Genomic DNA, 23587 nt, shown 5'->3' with positions numbered 1-23587 from the left:
GTGACTGTTTTTGTGTGGAGTTTGCACGTTCTCCCCATGTCTGTGTGGGTTTCCTCCCACAATCACAGTGGCTTAGTGGTTAGCACTGCTGCCTCACAGCACCAAGGTCCTAGATTCAATTCCATCCTTGGGCAACTGTCTGTGTGGAGTTTGCACATTCTCCCCATGTCTGCGTGGGTTTCCTCCAGGTGCTCCAGTTTCCTCCCACAGTCCAAAGATGAGCAGGTCAGGTGAATTGGCCATGTTAAATTGCCCATAGTGTTAGGTGCATTAGTCAGAGGGGGGTGGGTTGCTCTTTGGAGGGTCAATGTAGACTTATTGGGGCGGCACAGTGGCTCAGTGGTTAGCACTGCTGCCTCACAGCACCAATGTCCCAGGTTCGATTCCAACCTCAGGTGACTGTCTGTTTGGAGTTTGCACATTCTCCTCGTGTCTGCATGAGTTTCCTCCGGGTGCTCCAGTTTCCTCCCACAGTCCAAAGATGTGCAGGTCAGGTGTATTGGCCATGCGAAATTGCCCATAGTGTAAGGTGCATTAGTTAGAGGGAATCGTATCTGGGTGGGTTACTCTTCAGTAGGTCGGTGTGGACTGGTTGGGCCGAAGGGCCTGTTTCCACACTATAGGGAATCTATGTTGTTGTGGTTCTGTTCGCCGAGCTGGAAATTTTTGTTGCAAACGTTTCGTCCCTGTCGAGGTGACATCCTCAGTGTTTGGGAGCCTCCTGTGAAGCGCTTCTGTGGTGTTTCCTCCGGCATTTATAGTGGCCTGTCCCTGCTGCTTCCGGGCGTCAGTTTCAGCTGTCCGCTGTAGTAGCCGGTATATTGGGTCCAGGTCGATGTGTTTGTTGATGGAGTTTGTGGATGAATGCCAGTTTATAGGGAATCTAATCTAATCTAATCCAAAAATGCACAGGTTAGGTGAATTGGCTATGCTGAATTGTCTACAGTGTTCAAGGATGTGTAGGTTGGGTGCATTAGTCAGGGGTTAAATGGAGGGAATGGGTCTGGAGGGTTACTCTTTGGAGGGTCAGTTGAGCCAAAGGGCCTGTTTCCACACTGCAGGGATTCTATGATTGTATGATAACTCACAAACTGTTCCTTAACTGCAGATTGAAAACGCATTCGCACTACTACCTAGAAGCAGGCAAACAAAAGCATGTGAACATCACCTGCAAGCTTCCCTCCACACTACACAACAACTTGTCATGAAGCTAAATCATTGCTCCTTCGTTATCACTCAGTCAAAATACTGGAACTTCCTTCCTAAAGCATTGCATATGTCACCAGATTACATGGACAATTCAAAAAGCTGGGTCACTGCAAGACCATCATCTTTCAAAAGAGGCATTTGGGTTGGGCAATGAAAGTTGCCTTGTCTGTGATGCTCAAATTTCATGATTTTTATTTTAAAAATGAACTCTCAAAGATCAACTCAACATTAGTTTTGAAAATAACAGTTTAATAATGTGGGTATGTCTCATTAACCAAATGATCCTGACGTTATTTGACATCTTCCATTCAGTTCCACAGTAACGCCAGCCTACTGTGAAGGCACCAACAGTGCAAGCACTGCACACCCCCTACAAACTAAACAGAGAGCAAACATCTTTGCTCAAATTTCAATTACTCCCGACTGAAATTCATGGAACTGGCTGACAGTGCTTATCTGGTAAGTGTTGGAATGGTGTTGGTAAAGCACCTTAGGAGGTGGAGATTCCACTATTTGGCTGGTATGCTGAAAAGTGGCGCACAGGTCATGCATTGATCTAGTCATGGTAAACATGCTCTCATATTAAAGTAGCTTCAAATTGCCAATTAAGAATGTTGAAAATGTGCTTTACAAATGATTTTCCTATCAACATTCAACCACTGTAATCTGAGAATTATGATCCGAGTTTAATGCTTTCCTCAGAACCAGGAGTTGGAAATTAGGAATTCAACATCAAGAGATTCTAAATCATTCATGCATCCTCCCCTAGTGCCTGCTGCTTTTCAAATGGTTTCCCGACAGCATCTCTTATGAGCTGAAAACTGCTTCTCTATTCATTGCTGGCTGTGGAATTGCCTACCAGGTTACCAATTAATTTGATTGTGTACAATTGATTTCTGGAAAGAATTAGAATTTGCTCTCCATTCTGTTGTCACTTCTGCCGCTATAAAATCATTGGACAGCTTGTAATGGTGTTAACATATTTCCATTTACAACAGATGATGGACTCATAGCAAGAAATCCATTCAGATGGGATGGCTTCATTTGGTGCACCTTCGCTGATAGCTGTGAAGGTCTCACTTAGCTGAAAGGTTATCTTTCTTTGTCTGCTGCATAGCCAATACATAAATTTAGGAGGTGCGGCCGTGCCAAGCATCTTCACCCCCACCTCAAACTCATGGGCTGGTAAGCAGGTAATGCATATGTGCCACTTTGTTATGTCATGAGTCAGAGTGACTATTTTACATGTTACCGAGTCTTGTGAGGCTGTCAAAAGCCAAAAGCCCCCTACGTCTTTACTCCGAGTATTACAAACTTAAAACAACATGGTCTCTTAAAAGCTGAAGTGGGTCAATGCAGTTATTTTTCTGCATGAGAGATTGCCAGAATTAACAAGTATATAGGCTACACTTCTTGGTTTACTTTCACTCCTTAAGCAAATTTAATAAGAATACAGCCCATGAAAAATATGAAGTTTCAGTTCAACTCAGGCTGCAGGACATTGTTTTGCTGAAATGAAGATGCATATCATTCGGAAGATTAGCAGCAGGTTTGGGAATAGTCCATGTATGCCAGCTGATTTTAGATGCTTGTAAACACAGTTGCATCCTGCTAGCATGGTGATCACCAGATGTCAGCTAATACTGTGATGTCAACTAAAAATCTGCATCTGCCTGTAATTCAGGGGAAAATGGATGACTTTTTAATGCAAATATGTCAAAGTGATGCTACATACGTTCAAGCCTTTATGGAGAAGAATAGCAGTGTAATGAAAATGATAAACAATAATTAATAATTTGCGTCAGTTTTCTAAGTGGCTGTTAAGTTGTACAATTAGTGTAATTAGTACCCAGTATGGCGAGCTGGCATGATAGATCACAATCCAGATTTTGTTGACTCTCTTCTAGTATGATGTATAGGGTAATTTAGCAGTTTTGAACATGTCATACGCAACAGCTGTGGTGGCCTCATGCTAAGTCTTTGGCGTCTGTCAGCAGTTTCAAAATATTTAACATCGATGGTGCTATCAATCTGATTTCTTCCCCTTACACAGCTAATGAGTCCTGCTGGAGTATACATTGGTATGCTAGGGAATGTTATAAAAACCACTGTGAAACAGGAGGTAAATATATTAAGAAGTGTTAGTGGATATACTTTCTATTACAGCCATCCTTCATGTTTACTGAAAGCTAGCCTGTTCAGTTAGTGTCTTCAAAGAGACTTCTTCATTAAAGGAACCCTACTGTCAGAACTTGCAGGATTTTTCATTTTCCATTCAATATCAACATTCCAAAATTCCCTGAATGCAGCAAAGGTTCCAGTGGATTAGAAAATGCTAATACAATGCCGTTATTCAAAAGGGTGGGAGGAAAAAGTCAAAACTATAGATGAGTTAGCTTCATTTCGGTCAATGAGAAAAAGTTAAAATCCATTATTAAAGAAATTCTAACAACAAATATTTGGAAAGTAAGAATATAATCCATCAGAGTCAGCCTGATTTTATGAAAGGTAAATCATGTTTGACTAATTTGCTAGAGCTCTTCAATGATATAACAAGCAAAGTGGATAATGGGGATACTTCAGAAATCGTATACCAGGACTTGCAGAGGCCTTTCAAAAAGTGCAAACCATAAAGTTAATTCACATGGTAAGATCACACCAGGTTAGGATAATTTACTGTTTCAGATAGAGGACTGGCTAATCAACAGAAAGCAGTGTGCTGGGTAAATGGACCTTTTTCAGGTTGGCAACTAATGGGGTGTCACTGGGTTTGGTCCTCAGCCCCAACTATTTGCCATCGATATTCATGAGCTAGATGCAGGAACAGAATTATTATAGCCAAATTTGCAGATGACAGTAAAATAGGCAGGAAAATAGTTTTAAATAAAGAAATAAGCAATTTACAAATGAATATGGATAAGTTTGGCGAATCAGCCAAAATTTAGCAGATGGAGCTTAATGTGGACAAATTTGGTCAGAAGAATAGAAAGGCAACTTATTATCTTAATGGAGAGGAACTTCACAGTGCTTCAGTACAGAGGGATTTGGATGTCCTCATGTATGAGTTGCAAAAAACTAGTACTGCAGGTACGGCAAGTAATAAGGAATGTAAATGGTGTGTTCGCATTTATTACTAAAGAGAGTATAAAGTAGGAAAGTGTTGTTGCAAAAGTGAAAGGCATAACTCAGAATGCACCTGAAGTATTACATACAGTTTTGATTCCTTTGAGTGGGAAAGTAGAAGCACTGGAAGCAGTTCAGAGGAAGTTCAAGAGATTGATTCTAGACATGAAGGGTTTGTCTTATGAAGAGAGATTGAGCAGCTTATACCTGTACTCATGTAAAAACAATGATGTTTCCTGATGAAGGGCTTTTGCCCGAAATGTCGATTTTGCCTGTCCTCGGATGCTGCCTGAATTGCTGTGCTCTTCCAGCACCACTGATCCAGAATCTGGTTTCCAGCATCTGCAGTCATTGTTTTTACCTATACCTGTACTCAGTTGAGTTTAGCAGAAGAAGAAGAATTGAGTTATACTGAAGTATATAAGATGTAAAGAGGATTGACAAAGTAGATGTAGAGCGGATATTTCTTCTTAAGAGGCTATCTAGACTGAGTTCACAGTTTTAGGATAAGGGATAGCAGAATTTAAACAGGAAATGAGTAGAAATTACTTCTCTCAAAGGGTTCTGAATCTGTGGAATTCACTATCCCAGAGTAAATGCTGGGATATTCCATAAATTTAAAGAGGGCATATATTTTTAATTAGCCATGAGATGAAGAGTTAAGAAGAGGAGCAGGAAAGTGATTGAGATCAGCCTTGATTGTACTAAATAGCAGAGCAGGCCTGAGATGCTGAATTGCCTACTGCTACCCCTAGTTCTTATACCTTTCACTCTACATCTCAGGAGATAGACAAAATTACATAAACATCAACTGACTGGGGAAAGTCATGGTGCAATGATATTATTGATGGACAAGTCAGCCAAGTGAAATCCCATCAGGTTCATTAAGGCCCTTTAGAAAATGAAAACTGCAGTCCTCACATACATGTGAGTGCAAAGTGAACTCAGTTGGGTCAAACTGCTAAAGGTCTCAAAACAAAATAAATGAAACTGGACAGACCACTGGAAATGACAACAGAAAACTCAGCCCTGTTGGTCTTACAAATTTGACCTTATGAGCATCTAAATACTCGCAGAGGAGTTGTCATCTCAAACTAGTCAAGCAACAGCCTAATATAGTCATACACATGGAAACGTATCTTATGTACAGTTTCCGCGATATTCTCAGACTATCCGGTCCCACCAATAGGACAGAAATGCCAGAGGTGGCAGCACAGTAGTATTATACTCAGGACAGACTTGCCCTGGGCACCCTCAACATTAATTCTCAGGGCATCAGGTCAAAAACGGGCAAGTAAATTTTCCATTGGTTATATATCCCTTAAGCAACAAGAGGGAATATTGCACTTGACTTTCATCAATCTATCTGCTGCAGATCGATTCCATAACTAACTGATGAGATCGAAGCCCTGCAGAAATCAAAGGGGAAAACTCTCCGATGGTTGCTGTCACACAGAGAACAAATTAAGATAGTTGCGGTTATTGGAGGTAAATCATCTCAATTCCAAGACATTCCTGCAGGAGCTCCTCATGTAGTGTCTGAAACCTGACCATCTTCAGCTGCTTTGTCAATGACAAAGTGGAGATGTTCGCGAAGTCATGACACAACGTTCAGCATCACTTGCAACTCCCCAGAGACTGAAGTAGCCCATGTCTACATGCAGCAAGAACAAGATAATAAACAGACTTCAGCTGAAAAGTGACAGGAAACATTTGTTTCCAAATAATCACCATCTTTAATGAGAGAGAATCTTACCATTCATTGATATTTAATGGTTTCACCATACTGAATTTCACACTATCAACATTCTTAAGAGTTATTGTTGACCAGAAACTGAACTGAACTAACCAAATAAATACCGTGGTTAATAGTTAGGCAGACGTTTGACTGCTGCAGTGAGTAATCCACCTCCTGATCCTCCAAAGCTGACCCACATCTACAAAGCACAAGAAAGGAGTAGAATGGAATTTTCCCTATTTGCCTGGATGAGTGCAGCTCCAACAGCACTCCAGAAGCTTGACACCATCCAGTACAAAGTGGATCACTTTACTGGCACAAACATCCATTCCCTCCATCACCAATGCTCAGTAGATATATTATGCCATCCTACATGATGCACTGCCACAATTCTCCCAAGCTCCTTCAACAGCAGCTTCTAAACCCCACAACTACTTCTATATCATAGGACCAGGGCAATGGATACATGGGAATTCCACCCAACAAATTCCGCTCTAAGCCACTCACCATTCTGACTTGGAAATATATCACCATTCCTTGAGTGTTATTGGATCAAAATTCAGGAATTTGCCACCGACTGGCATTATGAGGGAACCTACAGCAGGCTACAGCAGTTCAAGGTTGTAGCACCCCATCACCTTCTCCAAGGCAACTAGGGACGGGCAATAAATGTTGGCCCAACCAGCAACACCCACATCTGATGAACAAATAATAAAAACAATAATCATAGGCATCCCAGAGAATTTCCTCTTGAAAAATTTCACTCGTTTTTAAACCAGTCAAGCGGGGTACATTTTTGAAAGGTTGATGGTTGTGATATGTATTACTTGCATTGTGACTCGATATTTTGGCATTCTACTTTAATTATAAATAAACTTGGATTGCATTGTAACCATGGACACAAAATCAAATGCACATAATTTATTCCCTGAGATTTGCCCCTTGCAATTCTATATTGAGAATTCTGGACGATTGAATCAAATCTCATATCTCTACCTTTTCATGTAAAGAAGGTCGCATGAAAAACATATCCAAAGGATATTTAAGGTATCACATAATGACATGGACAGTAGCAATTTGAATGAGTTGAAGTAGAGCAAGTGAAAGTTTACAGTAGGAAGGCTAATTAGGAAGGTGGTAGAAAATCTGAATATCAAAGTGATTTCAGCATGGTGAATAAGATGAGAAAGATTATGGGTTGGGGTGAATGGATTGTGGGGGAAAGGGGTAGGGAGCATGAAGTTTAAAGGTCAAAGTTGGCACGATTACAGAATTGGAAGAAAGCAGATCTGTGATATGGTGTAAGAGTTTAAGCTTCAACAGCTGGTTATGGTTCTATAATTCCTGTTAGGCTCAGGTGGCAGATTACAGTTCACAGGGTCAAGAGCACAGACAACTTAGTCCTGGCTTCAAGTTTGACAACTTTGCAATGGGGATTTCCTTGGCTTATTCCGGTCTGCTTGTAAGAGGCAGTTGTAAAATGTAACAATAGTTCTTCAACAGATGGGGAGAAAAATTGACAGAATAGGATGACAGCAGTTGACACATGGAAGCTAACTCAATGATTTCTGCCAATGCCATCAAAATGTAACGTTTCAGCAAACAAGCCTAAAAACTAACAAATAAGAATAATTCCTACAACTCTGTCAGAACTACAGTTACTTCATCATTGTCTCAAGCCATCACATTTTTGCACTATCACTTACAAGATACTTTTTAGCACTGCCATTGAACTGCAGTCCCACTCCACAGTATCATGTCACATGCAAGGAATGTTTCTACAAACGTCTCTCACACTTGGAACAAGCAGACTGAGAAGCAAAATCCACCTAATTTTAAATTTTTGAGTATGATTCTGCTGTCATTTGCGGGTGTGATTTATATATAATTTAATATCATTTATTTCAGAGTTTGGATTTTCAACTTTTGGCATGTGGGTTTGGTCTGTGTACATGAAGGATTTAATTATTAACTTAACAGTATTTCTGGAGGCTTTTCTAAAAAAACAGTAGGAGAGAGAGAGACACCCTGGAGTGATATTTAAGACTTGACTGCATTAAGAGAGTTTTAGAAATTGACAGAGTAAACATACAGAACATTTGCTTGCTTTCTGTTAAGCATGAATAGAGTTTTATCATCTTGCTTAGAGAAAGCATCCTTGGCTTGGAAAGCTTTCATTTTTCAGAGGTTAGGTGGAAATTAAATGTTATGAAACATTTTCTCCTGGAGACAGATTAGATCTGCTCGGAAACAGCATGAGGACTTCATTTTTGCAAGTTTCATAACCAAAGAATTTGGTTAGACTCCAGCATAGGGATATTCCAATTTGCAAAACCCTAAGCTCAGTTGTGTGACTAATAAAGCATGGGGCTACCAAACTCAGAAAAAACTCTCAAAGTAACAGTTAAGTTCAATCCCGAATGTGATAGTGAGGTGAACCCTGGTGTTATGCTCCTGTAAAGTGACGGTGTTGGGGTAAGTAGGATGTTATTGTTACTGCTTATTTCAAAATTCTTTAATTCATAGCATCATAAAATCTCTACAGTGCAGAATGAGGCCATTTGGCCCAACAAGTCTGTAGCAGCCCTCAGAACTGCATGCTGCTTAAACGCATGCCTCCCCACCCTATCCCAGTAACTCCTCTTGAAATTTGTACCATGGCTAACATACTCAACCAGGAATAAACATTTTTTGGACTGTGGGAAGAAACCAGAGCTCTCGGCATAAACCCATGCAAACATGGCGGAGCATGCAAACTTCACACACAATCGCCCAAGGCTACAATCAAACCTGGGTCCCTGACACAGAGACAGTAGTAACTACTGCGGGATGTGTCAATTTTTTTAATATAGTCTGGTTGATTCTATTTTACTATCTTACCTTTTGTGTATTGAACTAGTTATATTGTTAAAATATTGCATTTGTGTTTCAGTGAAAGACCATCTCATGGGAAATAAAACAAAAACATGATCCATTGAGCCAGATTTCATTCTATGGAATCTATGACTTGCCCAAAAATAAGAACCGCTGGGACTATAACAATCAAAGATCTTGTGGGATTTGCATTCATTGGATCTGATGGGGATCTACATTTTTCTCTTTAAAGTAATGGCAATGTGGTGGTTCTGCACATATAATGACTGCACTGAGGGTCAAGATAATTGCATGGAATTTGATGATGGTTTTAAATATTATAAAGCATTTTCAGGACATGTAAGAGAAACCAGGGAATTATTTGAAATGGAAACTGAAGTGGAGAACTCAGTAAATATATGAATATGATTTTACATCTTAACAGCAGAAACAGTTAACATTTCCAGTCTGATATGATTCTTCTTCTCTCTCCCAGAGCTGATGAATTTCCACAGCCCTTTCTGTTTTCACTTCAGATTTCCAGCATCCACAGTATCTTGCTTTTATTTAACTGGATTATTTGAAATATTTGACTCAAACCAAACAGAGTTAGCAGGGAAATTGAAGGCAAACGTAAAAGCAGGTTCTTGTAAGCATGAGATACTCCAAGTAATCATTCAACATTGAGAGATAGAAGAAAGATACACTGAAAGTGAGCTGTCAGTTTGAACTGGCTAAGAAACAGTTAGAGATGAACTTCATTGAGTTGGAAGAAAAACAGAGGATAATAGAAATAGAGGAAGAGGAAACAGATGAAGATTGAAAGTGAAGAGAAAGAAAAGCAAGCCCTATCTGCAGTTCGAGAAAGGAAGCAGCTTCTCCAAATCTTCAGAAATGGGCCACTCACCATCTTGACTTCAATTGTATTGGCATTCTTGAGATGTTACTAGGACAAATTTCTGGAATTCCCTCCCTAGAAGTGTGGTGATTCTATCTGCAGCACATGGACTGTTGCAGTTCAAGGCAGCAACTCAATACCACCTTCATGATGGCAATTTGGGACGAGTAATAAATGGCTTAGCCAGTGATGCCCACATCACATAAATGTACAGAGGAACTTCGATTATCCAAACGTCGACTATCCGAATTTCAGATTTTCCAAACAAAACAGCAAGGTCCGGATACTTGACTAAACAGTGTTATCTAAACATTCGATTATCCATACAAAACACTCCCCACTCGTGTCGTTTGGATAATCGAGATTCCTCTGTATCTGATATTTCTTCAAATTCCAACTTCTATGCCATTCCTTAGCAGATTTCCTTTTTGTTTGATGAGAAAAAGTTTTTATGCACAACCAAAATATCAAAACAAATTAAATCCAAGATCTTCATATTCTAAATGAAGTATTGCACTGGAGCATCCACTCTCCAGAATCCCAAACAATTATTTTTATACATGTATTTCTTTTTGTAAAACAATTCAAAATTTATTTCTATTCAGCATTTGTTTCAAGACAGAAAGGTCAATCCACGATGTTTTCTCACTCACAATTTTAATAGAATGTAATTATACCACAATAAACGATCATTTACATTATAGCCTATTAGCACAGTTAGACAGAGCGTAGTACGCATCATGCAAAGGTCATTGCTTCAACCCCATTACAAGTAATTCATTTCCTTTGGGGTCTTTGATTGATAGATAGATGGAGAAATTAAAAGAGGATATGAAATGCACGTCAAGTGAATCTTCCAGTAAAAGAACTTGACAAATCTAATAAGTTGAGAGGAGAAGTGAAGAGCAAACTGTGACCTGAAAAGACAGTATACACGAATGAGAGTCAACCAAAGGAAAGCAGAATCCCCCGTCGTGCACTTAGATCCTCTACAGACCAGCTGGCTAAAGTATTCACTGACATCATCAACCTCTACCTCCTACAAACCAAAGGTCCCAACTACTTCAAGACCACCAGCATCATCCCAGCATCTAAGAAAACACATGCAATGTGCCTTAATGAGTACCGCTTAGTGGCTCTGAACTCCGTAATCACGAAGTGCTTCGAGATGCTGGTCATGGTCTACATCAACTCGAGCCTCCCAGCCTGCCTCAACCGCCTGCAATTTGCCTACTCATGTCACAGGTCCACAGTGAATACCATTTCTCGAGCCCTGCACTCATCCCTGGGACATCTAGACATACAAGGACAGACCCCTGCTCATTGAAGGCAGAGCTGTAGTCAACACCATTATCCCTTTGCAACTGGATCCTCAGCTTCCAGACCCACAGACCACAATCAATAAAGATATACACCTCCCCCAAGATAACCCTCAACACTGGAGCCCCTTTAGGATGCATTCTCAACCCCTCACTGTACTTCCCATACAGCCACGACTGTGTAGCCAAATTGCGAATGTACGCCATCTACAAGTCTGCTAACGACACCATTGTAATAGGACAGATATCAAACAAAGATGAGTCAAAGTACAGAAAGGAAATAGAGGGCTTGGTGTCGTGGTGGAATGATAATTACTCTCTCCCAACATCGACAAAACAAAACTGATCATCAAATTCAGGAAGAAAGGAAGAGAACACACCCCTCATCGACATCAACAGAGCTGAGGTTGAGAAAGTTGAGGGCGTCAACTTCCTAGGAGTGACGATAACCGAGAACCTTCCCATGTAGATGCGATGGTCAAGAAGGCAGACCAGGTGACTTAGAAAATTCAGCATGCCCAGTAAGGACCCTCACCAACTTTCACAGATGCACCATAGAAAGCATACTATCCACGTGCCTAATGCCCTGGTCCAGCAATTGGTTGTAGGAAACTACAGAAGGTGGTGTGCACAGCCCAGACCATCAAGGATGCCAATCTCCCATCCATGGACTCCACTTTCACTTCTCATTGCTGTGCAAATGCTGCCATCAACAGCAAAGGCCCTTCCCACCCTGCTAATGCTTTCCTACAATCTATTCCATCAGGCAAAAGATACAGAAGCTTGAACACACGCCCTAACAGGTTCAAGGACAGCTTTTTTTCTACAGTTGTTAGACTGATGAATGAACTCGCTTAATTTCAAATAATCCTGATCTTGTTAATATTGATCTTGCTTTGTGCACCTCCTGTGCAGTGTAACTGTATGCCTCACTCTGTCCAAACACCCTATGCTCTGTTTGTCCTTGCTTACTATGACCTGCCTGTACTGCTCACAAACAAAGTTTTTCACTATACTTAGGTACACATGACAATAAATCAAATCAACTCAAACAGCAGCCAACAAAAGAGAATCAGTACAATACATAAATATTATGCAAACAGGACAAGAAGTGCATTGCGGCCTGTTAGGGACATGGAAGGTGATATAGTCTGGGAGGGTCAGGGTAGGATTAGAATACTTAGTGAGTATACTTGATGTATAGTGCTCTATAATGGTACTGACTGAGCAAGATGAAGTGGTAAAAAATATCAGTCAGAATGGTACAAATAATGGAGGTACTGAAATGTTGAATTTGCTCATAGTGGATAAATCACCTAGTGCTACTGGCTTGCATCCCAGGGTGTGAAAGCAAGTGGGAGTGGAAACAACTGCAAGGCTTGTCATCATCATTTAATCTCAAGATATAGAGGAATTGTAGGAGCATGAGGGAATGGCAAATGTGACACCCCCATTTGAGAAAAGACAAGGGGACATTCCCAGTAACAACAGGCCAATGCAGTTACCATCAGAATAAAAGAAACAACTGTGGATTCTGGAAATCTGGAACAAAAACAGAAATTTCTGGAGAAATTCTGCAGGTCTGGCATCATCTGTAGGCAGAAATTAGTGTTTCAAGTCCAGTGATGCTCCTTGAGCACTGACAATCCGAAGATGGGTCACTGAACTTGAAATGCTAACTTTGATTTCTCTCGGCAGATGATGTCAGACCTGCTGAGTTTCTTCAGTAATCTCTGTTTTTGATTTCAGTTAACTTCAACATGAATGAAATATGAAAAAGAATAATTGGGGAAAAAATCAACGGCATTTTGGGAAAGATTAGTGTGATTTAGGGGGAGCCAATGTAGACGTGTAAATGTCAATTATGCTTGACCAAACTAAAATTCTGATGAAGTAACAGAACGTTTATAAAGGAAAGACAATGGATGTCATCCATATGTATTTTAATAATGTCTTTGATAAAGTACCACACTAAAGGGTGGTTAATAAAACTGGGGTTTATAGAATGGAGAGTTAATATCACTTTGACTGGAAGAGGGTACACAGTGGTGGTCCATAAAGTCAGAGTTATGACCACTGCTTTATTATAAATATAAATATATGAATATGATTTTACATCTTAGAGTAAAAGTTCAAAAACTGCCACTAAATACAAAACTTGGAAATAGAGAGCGTAGTAGGTGTGATACCAATAATCTACACCAGGGCACTGACAGGCTAGAAGAACAGCACTCAAGAGATTGATGCACTTTAATATAAAGAAGTGGGAAGTTATGCAATTTAGAAGAAGCCATAAGAGTGATAATGTACAGTTTTGAAGAGTGTACAAGGACAAAGGAGTTTGATGCTTCAGGGGCATCAATCTTTTAAGATGGAAGACACATATTGAGAATAGTTAACTTCATATATAGAGATATTGAGTTCAAAACTAGAGACATTTTGCTGAACCTTCAAAATATTCTGCTCAAGCCACAACGCACTACACCCAGTTCTAGTCACTGCATTGTCAGAAGTATGGGCTCTTGAGGGGGTGCAGAGCAGATTCACCAGAATGTTTCCCAAGATGAGAGAATTTTAGCTACAGGGTTTGTTTAGAGAAGCTCAAAGGAGATCAAGGGAAGATTTGATGGAAGAATACAAGACAATTACAGGTGTGTATAGGATAGTCAAAAACAAAAACTCTTTGCAGTAGTTGATGTATCAAGGACTAAAGGAAACAACTTTACATGATGAGGGGACAACTTCATTTTAACATGTTGAATAGTAATGACTTGGAATTTGTAACCTATGAGGATAGAGTCACAGAGTCATAATGGTTTAAAGGCACAGAAAAAGGCCCTTTGTCCTATTAAGTGTGTGCTGGTCAAAAAAAATTCACCTGATATTCTAATCACATATTCCATATGTAGCCAATGGCCTTGTATGCCTTGGTCTTGCAAGTGCACAACTAAATTTAAAGATGGTGGAAGCCGGTGATGAATCATGAAACTGGATAGGAACAACAGGGAAGTAAGCTTACAGGGATACAGGAACAAATCAGGGAAATGGGACTGGTTAGATTGCTCTATACAGAAAACAAAACATTGACTTTATGACGCTTACAATCTCCTTTCATATATAATGATGCTATGACATCCAATAGATGCACCTCTGCTGTATGCCCATTGTATTGAATTTCAGTCAAATATTTGACAAATACGCTATCCCTTACTTTCAAAACAGCCAATTTTTCATCAACTTGAGTGCCTTATGGAACATTTTCTTTACTTGCCTCCCCAAATTAAAGGGCAATGTCTTTTGTTCCATGGAAATATCATGAATATAGCTGCTCAGTAATAAGTATGTTTAATTATATGCAGATGGTGCACATGAATTTGAAATTCATTTGTGCTGCTATAAATAGAACTGGTTACAGGTGAGATATAAAAAGAACAGAATGAGACTGTGGATGTAGGGGCTAGGTCACTGAATTTCAAGGTGCAATGGTTTAATGCTGTATTGTCTCCTGCACTGTGATCAAGGCATCCAGTTGATTTCATACTGATCTTTGTTTAATTGCAACAAAATGATCCTCATCCAGTCTTGACATACCTCATTTTTTCCTGTTGCTATGATAGACAAAAACAATAAGACTAAAGGGAGAATAGGAGAGAAAAAGGAAGATCAGATGCTTATCATTCTCAAACCTGCTCCTTGGAGTTTTATGATTTCTCTGAGTCCTTACAGGATAGCTTGTTTAATAGTAGCTGAGAGATCCTGAAACCTGTAACAAATATCAGCCTGCCTCCTTTCAACTTGGCTCTTGATGGTTGTACTGCAGGGTGCTATCAGATCTTCACTTACTGACACCAGAGTTGCAATCTGCACTATGTGGATGAGGCATCTTTTAATTGGGAGTTCCTCTCCAGTCAACCTTTCCTATTGTTTCTCTTGCAGTTAGACTCCAAGCCCTCAGCATCAAAAAGGCAACAACTCTGTCCAATGCCTCTTCCACAATAATCAATGAGTTAACTCTGTCACCACAACTTGTAATTTAATGACAAGTAATCTTGCTTTCATTTTTGCTATTTTATCTAATGACTGTATGTAATTATGCTTCAGCCAATCTTTGTTTTAATTTGGCTTTTAAGGCCTGCTGCCTCACCAGGTTTTCCACTCTCCAGCCAAATGCCAAACTCCCCTGGCTTTCGGCATTTAATATTCCAGAAGCCTGTTCAAATAAGCAAAGAGTCTGCATTCACACAATTCTGGACAGTGCAGTCATGTTTGCAGAATAGACAAGTCTGCACCAAGGGCCAATTCATGCACATTTGAGTCATATATCCTTTTTTGTTATTTCCAAAACATTAATTATAATTAAAGTAAGCAATAACATTCTTATTTCATTCAAAGCATAAGTCAGGCTACATTAAACAAAAAACTTGGCTGATACAAAGTTGTGTTACTGAACATTAGGTAAAAAGACAATAATGAAATGGAGATAACTGTGGGCTATTTCTTTCACATGAGTGAGTTTATTGACTAAGAAGGATAGGACTACGGACTATTATCTTAATGACTTATTCTACAGTTCCAAAACTACATGTTAGAGCAACTTAATTAACTTTCATCAAACAAAATAACACAGCTGAAAAACTGAACTTTGTCCTTCAGATTTGGATAGCAATAGACTACTTTTCAATTCTATCATTAGTGCATATATATTGTCCATTCAGATTGTTAAACTAACTGAAAAACAATTCTCCTAGCCTGCCTAATGGTACAGCACTCACTATAGTTGGTTAGGAAATTGATTACACATTTTTTTTCTGATTCATTTTGTATGTTTAAATGTGCAGTGGTAATTTAACTGTAGTCCATCTGCCTTGAAACTGACAGGACCTGAATTTAGCAGAAAGTAACAAACAGACCACAGAGTGCAATCTTATGTTTTTTAACAATTGGCAGACTGGTTTCAATTTAGTCAACACACAGGGTCCTTTTTTATCATAGGTATTTTATTCTGATAACAATATCTTTACCAAATTACTTAATATTCCAGATGCACCCAATTTTGTAAAGGAATCTATTACAGTAAACCCTTTGATAATCATAAAAACATATGAAAAGTGGCTACATATATTGATTTAAATCACACCAATGAAGGCTCCTCAAATGTGGTTGCATATCATATCATTTCTATTTATGGCTCTCACTTTGAATTTTGTATGCTTGCTATACATTTCCTTCTATAAAATCTTTCTAGGATTATTATAATAACAACAATAATTGTACATATGAAACACAAAGTAATTAGCATTATAAATAATATTTGTTTAGTGACAGACCCAAGAACATGTATGCATTTGCTGCTCCTTTAGTATTGCCTTGACAAGATTACTGCTTAAGATTGATCATCACTCAGTATTCTGTATTCACAGAATTATTTTTGGAACTGGTCTGATTTTGAAAACTCAATGAGTTAGTGTACATCATGAAACACCTAGCATACAATCATACACTATATGTGCATTTTAATTAGTTACAAGTCTCAAAATGCTACAAATATTGCTATGCAAAGCTCTAAACAGAGGCACAACATATCTAAGCAAAACAATTGAGTGTAAACTGATCGCAGCAGTATAGGTGGGAGAGCAGAGGCAAGTTAACAAATTGCTTGTGTTTATGACTGTGAATCGTACAGCCAAAATCAAATGCAAATAGATATTTAACATGACACTTGGGCAACCTTTGATTCCCACACAAAGTAAGTAAAATTATTCAATAATTAATGGTATCATTTTAGTGTCTTATTCTGAAAAGAGAAAAATATAAGATAACTCCAGAACCTTCAATGCAACAAATCTTTATTTGCTAATGAACCTATCCGGTAGTGGTGTCTGGGATTAGTATGACAGTGGTCCATGAACATGTTGCATTTAGAATTGATATCAAGAAAAATACTCATGACTTAAAAAAAAGTTTTTTTTTCAGTAATGTTATTTCATTAACCAGTAAGCAAAGTTTCCGGTGACCTATTTCAACATTGCTCCTAAGGTCCACTCTTCAGCCTTAGTTCATCCTAATTACAAATGCAGAAGCCAGCAGGGAAGAAGAAATCATTGTCAGTAGGAAGAATATATGGTCATAGAATTTGATCGATTGCATACGTTTAAATATGAAGCTTGCAATCCATGATAAGACAGGTTTTAACTTCAAGCTCTTACAAATATATATAAAACATGTAGGATGCACTGGCATGTTTTACAAAAAGAAATTGCAGAGGTTTAATGATAGTTAAACAAAAATTCACAATACCTTTGCAGAAAAAAATAACTGATGAAATGATACTTTGATGCAACAGCGCATTTCATTAATTCAGTTAACTGGATGCTGATACTTTTATCACTGATATATTAATGTTTCGCATTAAACTGTCAGGCGCTGGATGTTGGTTGGTGTTGTGGCAAGATACCAATCAGCAGCCCAGAGTGCGATAGAATTACCTATTCTGTCTTTAAATGCTGAGCAGTATTATTTATTGTGTTTGTTCTATGTTGGATTAACAGTTTGCGTGTCTGTCACATAGAATCAATAACTGTGAAGGCCAGCAATGCCTCCACAGATTAGATAGAGGGATCCCTCTATAATAAATTTACCTGATTTTAAAAGCTTAGAGCCTGAAATCCTTGATACATTTATCAGAGTTTAAATTAAAATGAGATATATGGTCTGCAAGGAGAAGGAACAGCAGTGAGATTATGTGGTATGACCTCTTTTAATTTGCATCACGAGATGAATGAAACCCATGATAAGATTTCAAAATGTAATTTGATGTGTCAAGTGTCATCTTAAAATAAAAAAGTCAGCTGTGACAGAAAAAAAGTGAATGCGAATTGCTATTCTAAGTAAATCTCTCAATACAGTAGTCACAGATTAAAGAAGGCATAAAAAGGTACAAATCACATTATTGACTACTGTCTTAAGGATAAACTACATCAAAGTTACCTATCACCACTCTGCCTCCAACTCTCATGATACTGAACATTGTAAACCCCTGTGATTCTCTGACCCACACTTTTGATATCTCATGATTAGTCACAAAACCCAATTTTATCACTAATTAAAACAACTGGTGACAATGAATACAGAAGAGTAATTGAATAAGAAGACCCAGATTCCATAATTAACAATCTAAATAAATTTCCAAATAGGGGTTGTTGTGATAAACCTCCAGTAACTGTAATCATTTTCTTTGAGTGAGGTTTTACTTCAACTAGCAGCGTTTTTATTCTGAGATTCAATGTCAATGTTCCAACTGAACTGGAACAGCTTGGCTAGAGGCACGGTAGTTTTGGGACACAGATCTTCAGTATTATTGCCAGAATGATGCCATGGCTCAGCCTTGGCAGTATCCAGCACTTGAGCCATTGCTTGATATCACATGAGGTGAACTGATTTGGCTGAAGACTGACATCTGTGGTGCTGGGGACCTCAAGAATAGCCAGAGATGGACCATCCACTTGGTACTTCCGGTTGAAACCAAATACTTCAAAGCTTTATCTTTTTGCTGATATTCTGGGCCATCATTGAGGTTGGTAATGCTTGCGGAGCCTCCTCCTCTAGTGAGTTGTTTATTTGTCCAACACCATTCACAAATTAGCACTGCTGCTTCACAGCACCAGAGACCCAGGTTCAATTCCCACCTCAGGCTACTTGTCTGTGTGAAATTTGCACATTCTCCCCGTGTCTGCGTGGGTTTCCTCCGGGTGCTCCAGTTTCCTCCCACAATCTAAAGATGTCCAGGTCAGGTGATTTGGCTATGCTAAATTGCCCATAGTGTTAGGTGCATTAGTCAGAGATAAAGGTAGGGGAATGGGTCTGGGTGGTTACTCTTTGGAGGGTCGGTGTGGACTTCTTAGGCCAAATGAACTGTTTCCATACTGCAGAGAATCTAATCTAATCTAAAACTGATGCAGTAGGATTGCAGACATGATCTTCTGGTTGTGCTGGTCTTAGCTCCACCTATTATCAGTTTCTTGGTGTGCATGTCATCCTGTTTTGGAACTTCACAAGGATGAGGCTGGTGCTGCTCTTGACAAACACTTCTGGCACTCTTCATTAAGCCAAGGTTTATCCTTTGGTTCAGTGGTTATGGTAAAGTGAAGGATACACTGGACCATGAGATTGTGACTGAATGCAATTGCGCTGTTGCAGATGGCGCACAGTGCCTCATGGATGTCAAGCGATGGATGCTGCATCTATTCAAATTCTGTCCCATTCAGCACAGTGATGGTATCACAACATAATACAAAGTATCGTCGACGTGAAGGCAGGATAATACACAGACACAGAATATAAAGACACAGATAATCTGAAAACATTCATCTTGAAATCAGTCAACAACTTGCATTCAAAGTTTATAAAGGCTCTCAGACAAGTATTTACAATTATAACTTTCCTAGTTGCTGAAATAATTATGCCTGAAAACTAAAACCAATGCTTACTTCACTGAGCCCAAGTCTCTCTGCTCCTTTATCTGATTTGGAATTGTAGCCTTTGTTTTGCATGGTATCTCTGCATACTTCCTCGCAACATTAATCACTTCACACTTATCAATTTGAATTTCATCTGTCAGTTGCCCACCTGTGCCATGAACAATGCCCTTTGAAATTCAAAACTACTGTTCTCCGTTGTTTCTGTTTTCAAGTTTGCATGCCCACCAAATTTTAATAGTGTTCTGTGCCCCAATACCAAAGTCATAATACATTTCAGGAAAAGCAAGGTCTCAAATCTGATCTGCTGAAGATCACCACAACAAATATTTCTCCAGCCTGAAGAACATCCATGCACCACTACCCTCTGTTTTCAGTCGTTCTCAAAAGTTTGTAACTATGTTGCTTCTGTCCCTTTTATTTAATGAGCTATAATTTTGTCCAAACATCTGGTGTACAACACTTTGTCAAATGCTTTCTGGAAATTCATCGACACACCATCAACTGCATTGCAGTCATCAACCTTTTCCAGGACCTCTTGAAAGAAATCCAACAATTAGTTAAATGTAATTTGCCTCCAATAAATCTGTGTCAGTTGACTTAATTTACCCATATCTTCCAAAGTGACATTTTGTTCCAAATTGTCATTTCTACATGTTTCTCCATCATGGAGTTGGAACTGACTGATCTGTATTTGCTGGGCTTTTCTTTACAGCCATGTTTGCACCGACATGGCGGTGAGCCCTTCTGGTAATTAAACCAAAGCCCCAGAAAAGCTCACCTCGCCTTGTAATCTGTTAAATATGTGTGATAAGAGAACTCCCAAATTCCACTATTTAATAACATCAATTTTTTTTTAGCTCAAAAAGTGAACATTAAACAACTGTTCACAACTCTAAACCACCCCCCCCCTTCACTTAACTGATTATCTATCTCCAACTCTTCAACAATATGCAATCCCAATAAGACACTTACTAAAATTACATCAACTTAATTTCAAAACCACACGTGGCTGTCTTCTTCTGGCTGAGGATCTCCCTGGGTCATCATCTTTCTTTTTACTGTGAATATATTTTATATGAAAAGGTACCTTTGATAGACAGTGCTTCCTAATTTCTTGGACCAGTCTTGATGGCTGTTGCTCTGTCCAATTTTCAAAATGCATGCATTTTTATAACCCCAATGTTGGATCATCTCATTGGCTCAATATTGGCAAAATAATAAATTCAAACTTGAGTAGGTTTTAGTATCCTGAGGCATAATTTGGACTGACTGGCCAAATTATAATTGTTGTCAAAACAGCAACCAACTTAGATATCTATTAAACAGCCAAATGCTACATATTTTCAATTTTCCAGTATACACTGAGACTGCCATCTAGTCATATCATACAGGTGCTTTTAAGCTCTCAGTTCTGATCAGCGTTCACTCTCTTTTAAAGGTACAGTACATGTCTTCAATTTTATAACGTAAGTAATTCTTCAGACGTGTGGCAGCATCCCAAATATAAGGAAACCTGGAAAGTTGTGACCTATGCATCTGCAATTTATACTCTAATTTTTCTTAGTATCCTTGGATAGATCTCATCTGGTCCTGGTTGCCTTATCAAATATAGACAACCTACCCAATATTCCTTCTGATCAACTTTAAACCTATCAAGTGTTTGAACTTGTTCTTCTTTCAACTTGACCTGCTCAAAATTTTGTTCTTTGATAAAGCCAGTTGCAAAACATTCACTTACGACCTTATCATGACCTCTGCATCCCTATGCAAGTTGCTTTACTTGACCATAACCAGGCTGCCATTTATAATTCAAGCCTTTCAACTTAGTCCTTCCTTATTGGTTTCAGGGATGGTGATCAGACACAAGATAGCAAAAACAAAATGCAAACTATAGACAAAATGGATAAATTAAGAAAAAGACAATGGAGAGAGAATACGCTGTCACTTGACAGTCCCTTTGGACCCACAATACAAATACAGATTTAAATAAGAGTTATCTTTTTGATGAGTGTGTACTTTAGATGTACAGCTAACTGAAAATCTTAAACCGAGGGCTGTCAAATGTTTTATGAACTCAAATCAGTCAACGTTGACAGTTCTATTCAAACTGACAGAACTGCTACTATTGGTTGGCCACGAGATCAGTTAAAAGTTGTGGTTAGTTCTCGATTACCATTTGTTATCGTAATCATCTGTGTATGTTTACCCTCCAAAGCACACTGGTCACTTATCTGTAGAGCATTTGCACTCTCTTAAGGACAAACAAAACCAAAAATTTGGAAAGAGGAGTGAACACAAAATTAGCATTTTGAACAAACAAGCAGCCATTTAGAGATTTAATTTGATCCCTTTCAGTTTTTCTACAGCTGAGCAAACCAATGAACCCCTACCTCTAGCCATCTGCACACATTTTATTTTCTGACTACTCCTGTAATTTCCTGCTGAAAATGAAATATTGGCAGTTGAAGTTTAATCGTGCAGTTCAACAGCATTACATTTAGGCAAGAACCATTGGCGATAATTATGTTTGTGCATCCACTACAATTATCATCACCATTATTTAAAAAGTTGAGCCTTTGATATAACTGCCTCTGATCATTTACTGCAGTTTGTTCTCCATGCAGTTTAAGACATGGAATTCAAAATACAGTATATGGATAACTTCGCTTCTCGGCCTTTTGGCTAAGATCAAGTGTCTGTTCTTATCAGGGACAGGGGTCGAGTTGCGAGTCATCAGAGCAAGTGGAGATCATCGCTGGATCGTGATTGGACGTTGGAGGATCGTTTGGTTGTGCTGACCTGCTCTTGGTGGATCTTTATGCTGGCTTCGGCCTAACGCCAATTCAGGTACCTCCAGCCACATTTCAGAGACTGACCAATCAGGTCATTACCAGATTACTCACTGTGTGGTATATATTGATGACCTGGTGATTTTTAGTCACTCATGGAAGGAACATTTACAACACTTATTAGACTTGTTCGATCGACTTCGGTAGACAGGCTTTAGATTAGATTAGATTAGATTAGATTAGATTACAGTGTGGAAACAGGCCCTTCGGCCCTACAAGTCCACACCGACCCGCCGAAGCGAAACCCACCCATACCCCTACATTTACCCCTTACCTAACACGACGGGCAATTTAGTATGGCCAATTCACCTGACCCTGCACATCTTTGGACTGTGGGAGGAAACCGGAGCACCCGGAGGAAACCCACGCAGACACGGGGAGAATGTGCAAACTCCACACAGTCAGTCGCCTGAGGCGGGAATTGAACCCGGGTCTCTGGCGCTGTGAGGCAGCAGTGCTAACCACTGTGCCACCATGCCGCCCACTTAGTGGTAAACCTAACTAAAAGTGAATTTGCCAAAACCCAAGTCACCTTCTTGGGCCATGTTGTTGGACATGGACAAATGGCCCCAGAAGATGTGAAAACGAAAGTAAATGGGGAACGGAGGTCAGGCCACATGGCGGCGGATTGCAAGGTGACCGTCTGCCAAAATTGCAAGCAGGAAGGCCACCCGACCAAGGAATGTAAGGAGGCCAAGAACTGTAATCTGTGCGGAGAGGCGGGCCACATGTACAAGGCCTGCCCAAGACGAGGGGCCGCCACCTACGCACAGATGGCCGGAGGTGGCGGCACGAGCCGTGGGCCGCCTAAGACCAGCAAGGTACCACAAAACAGCACGGGAACGGTGTCTGGAGGCAACCAGAAGAAAGGGCGGGCTGTAGTGGAGCAGACGGCAGACAGCGGGGAGGTGCAGCAGCTGATCCAAGCTCCTTCAGGACAGATGGAGGAAATGGAAGAGAAGGGACCAAAGGAAGCAGAGGATTGGATTACTGTAAAAAGCAGGAAGAGGAAACCTCCCAAAGCCACCCAGCGAAGGGGGAAGCGACACCTACACAACGAGGATACAGGCAGCTCTTCCGACGGTGAGGACGGGCGCAAGGAGGGTCGTCACCAGAGGAAG

The 23587-nt window shown here is 39.6% G+C and overlaps 1 protein-coding gene across 10 annotated transcripts in view; it reads right to left on the bottom strand.

The window, feature by feature from the left end:
• Positions 1 to 23587, bottom strand: part of ptprk (protein tyrosine phosphatase receptor type K) — a 588682-nt gene that overhangs the window by 192405 nt on the left and 372690 nt on the right. The gene's annotated exons all lie outside the window — the stretch shown is intronic.

This window comes from Chiloscyllium plagiosum, chromosome 3 (genome assembly GCF_004010195.1).
Source record: "Chiloscyllium plagiosum isolate BGI_BamShark_2017 chromosome 3, ASM401019v2, whole genome shotgun sequence".
NCBI classification, from domain to species: domain Eukaryota; kingdom Metazoa; phylum Chordata; class Chondrichthyes; order Orectolobiformes; family Hemiscylliidae; genus Chiloscyllium; species Chiloscyllium plagiosum.
This window is presented reverse-complemented; position numbering and strand designations above follow the sequence as displayed.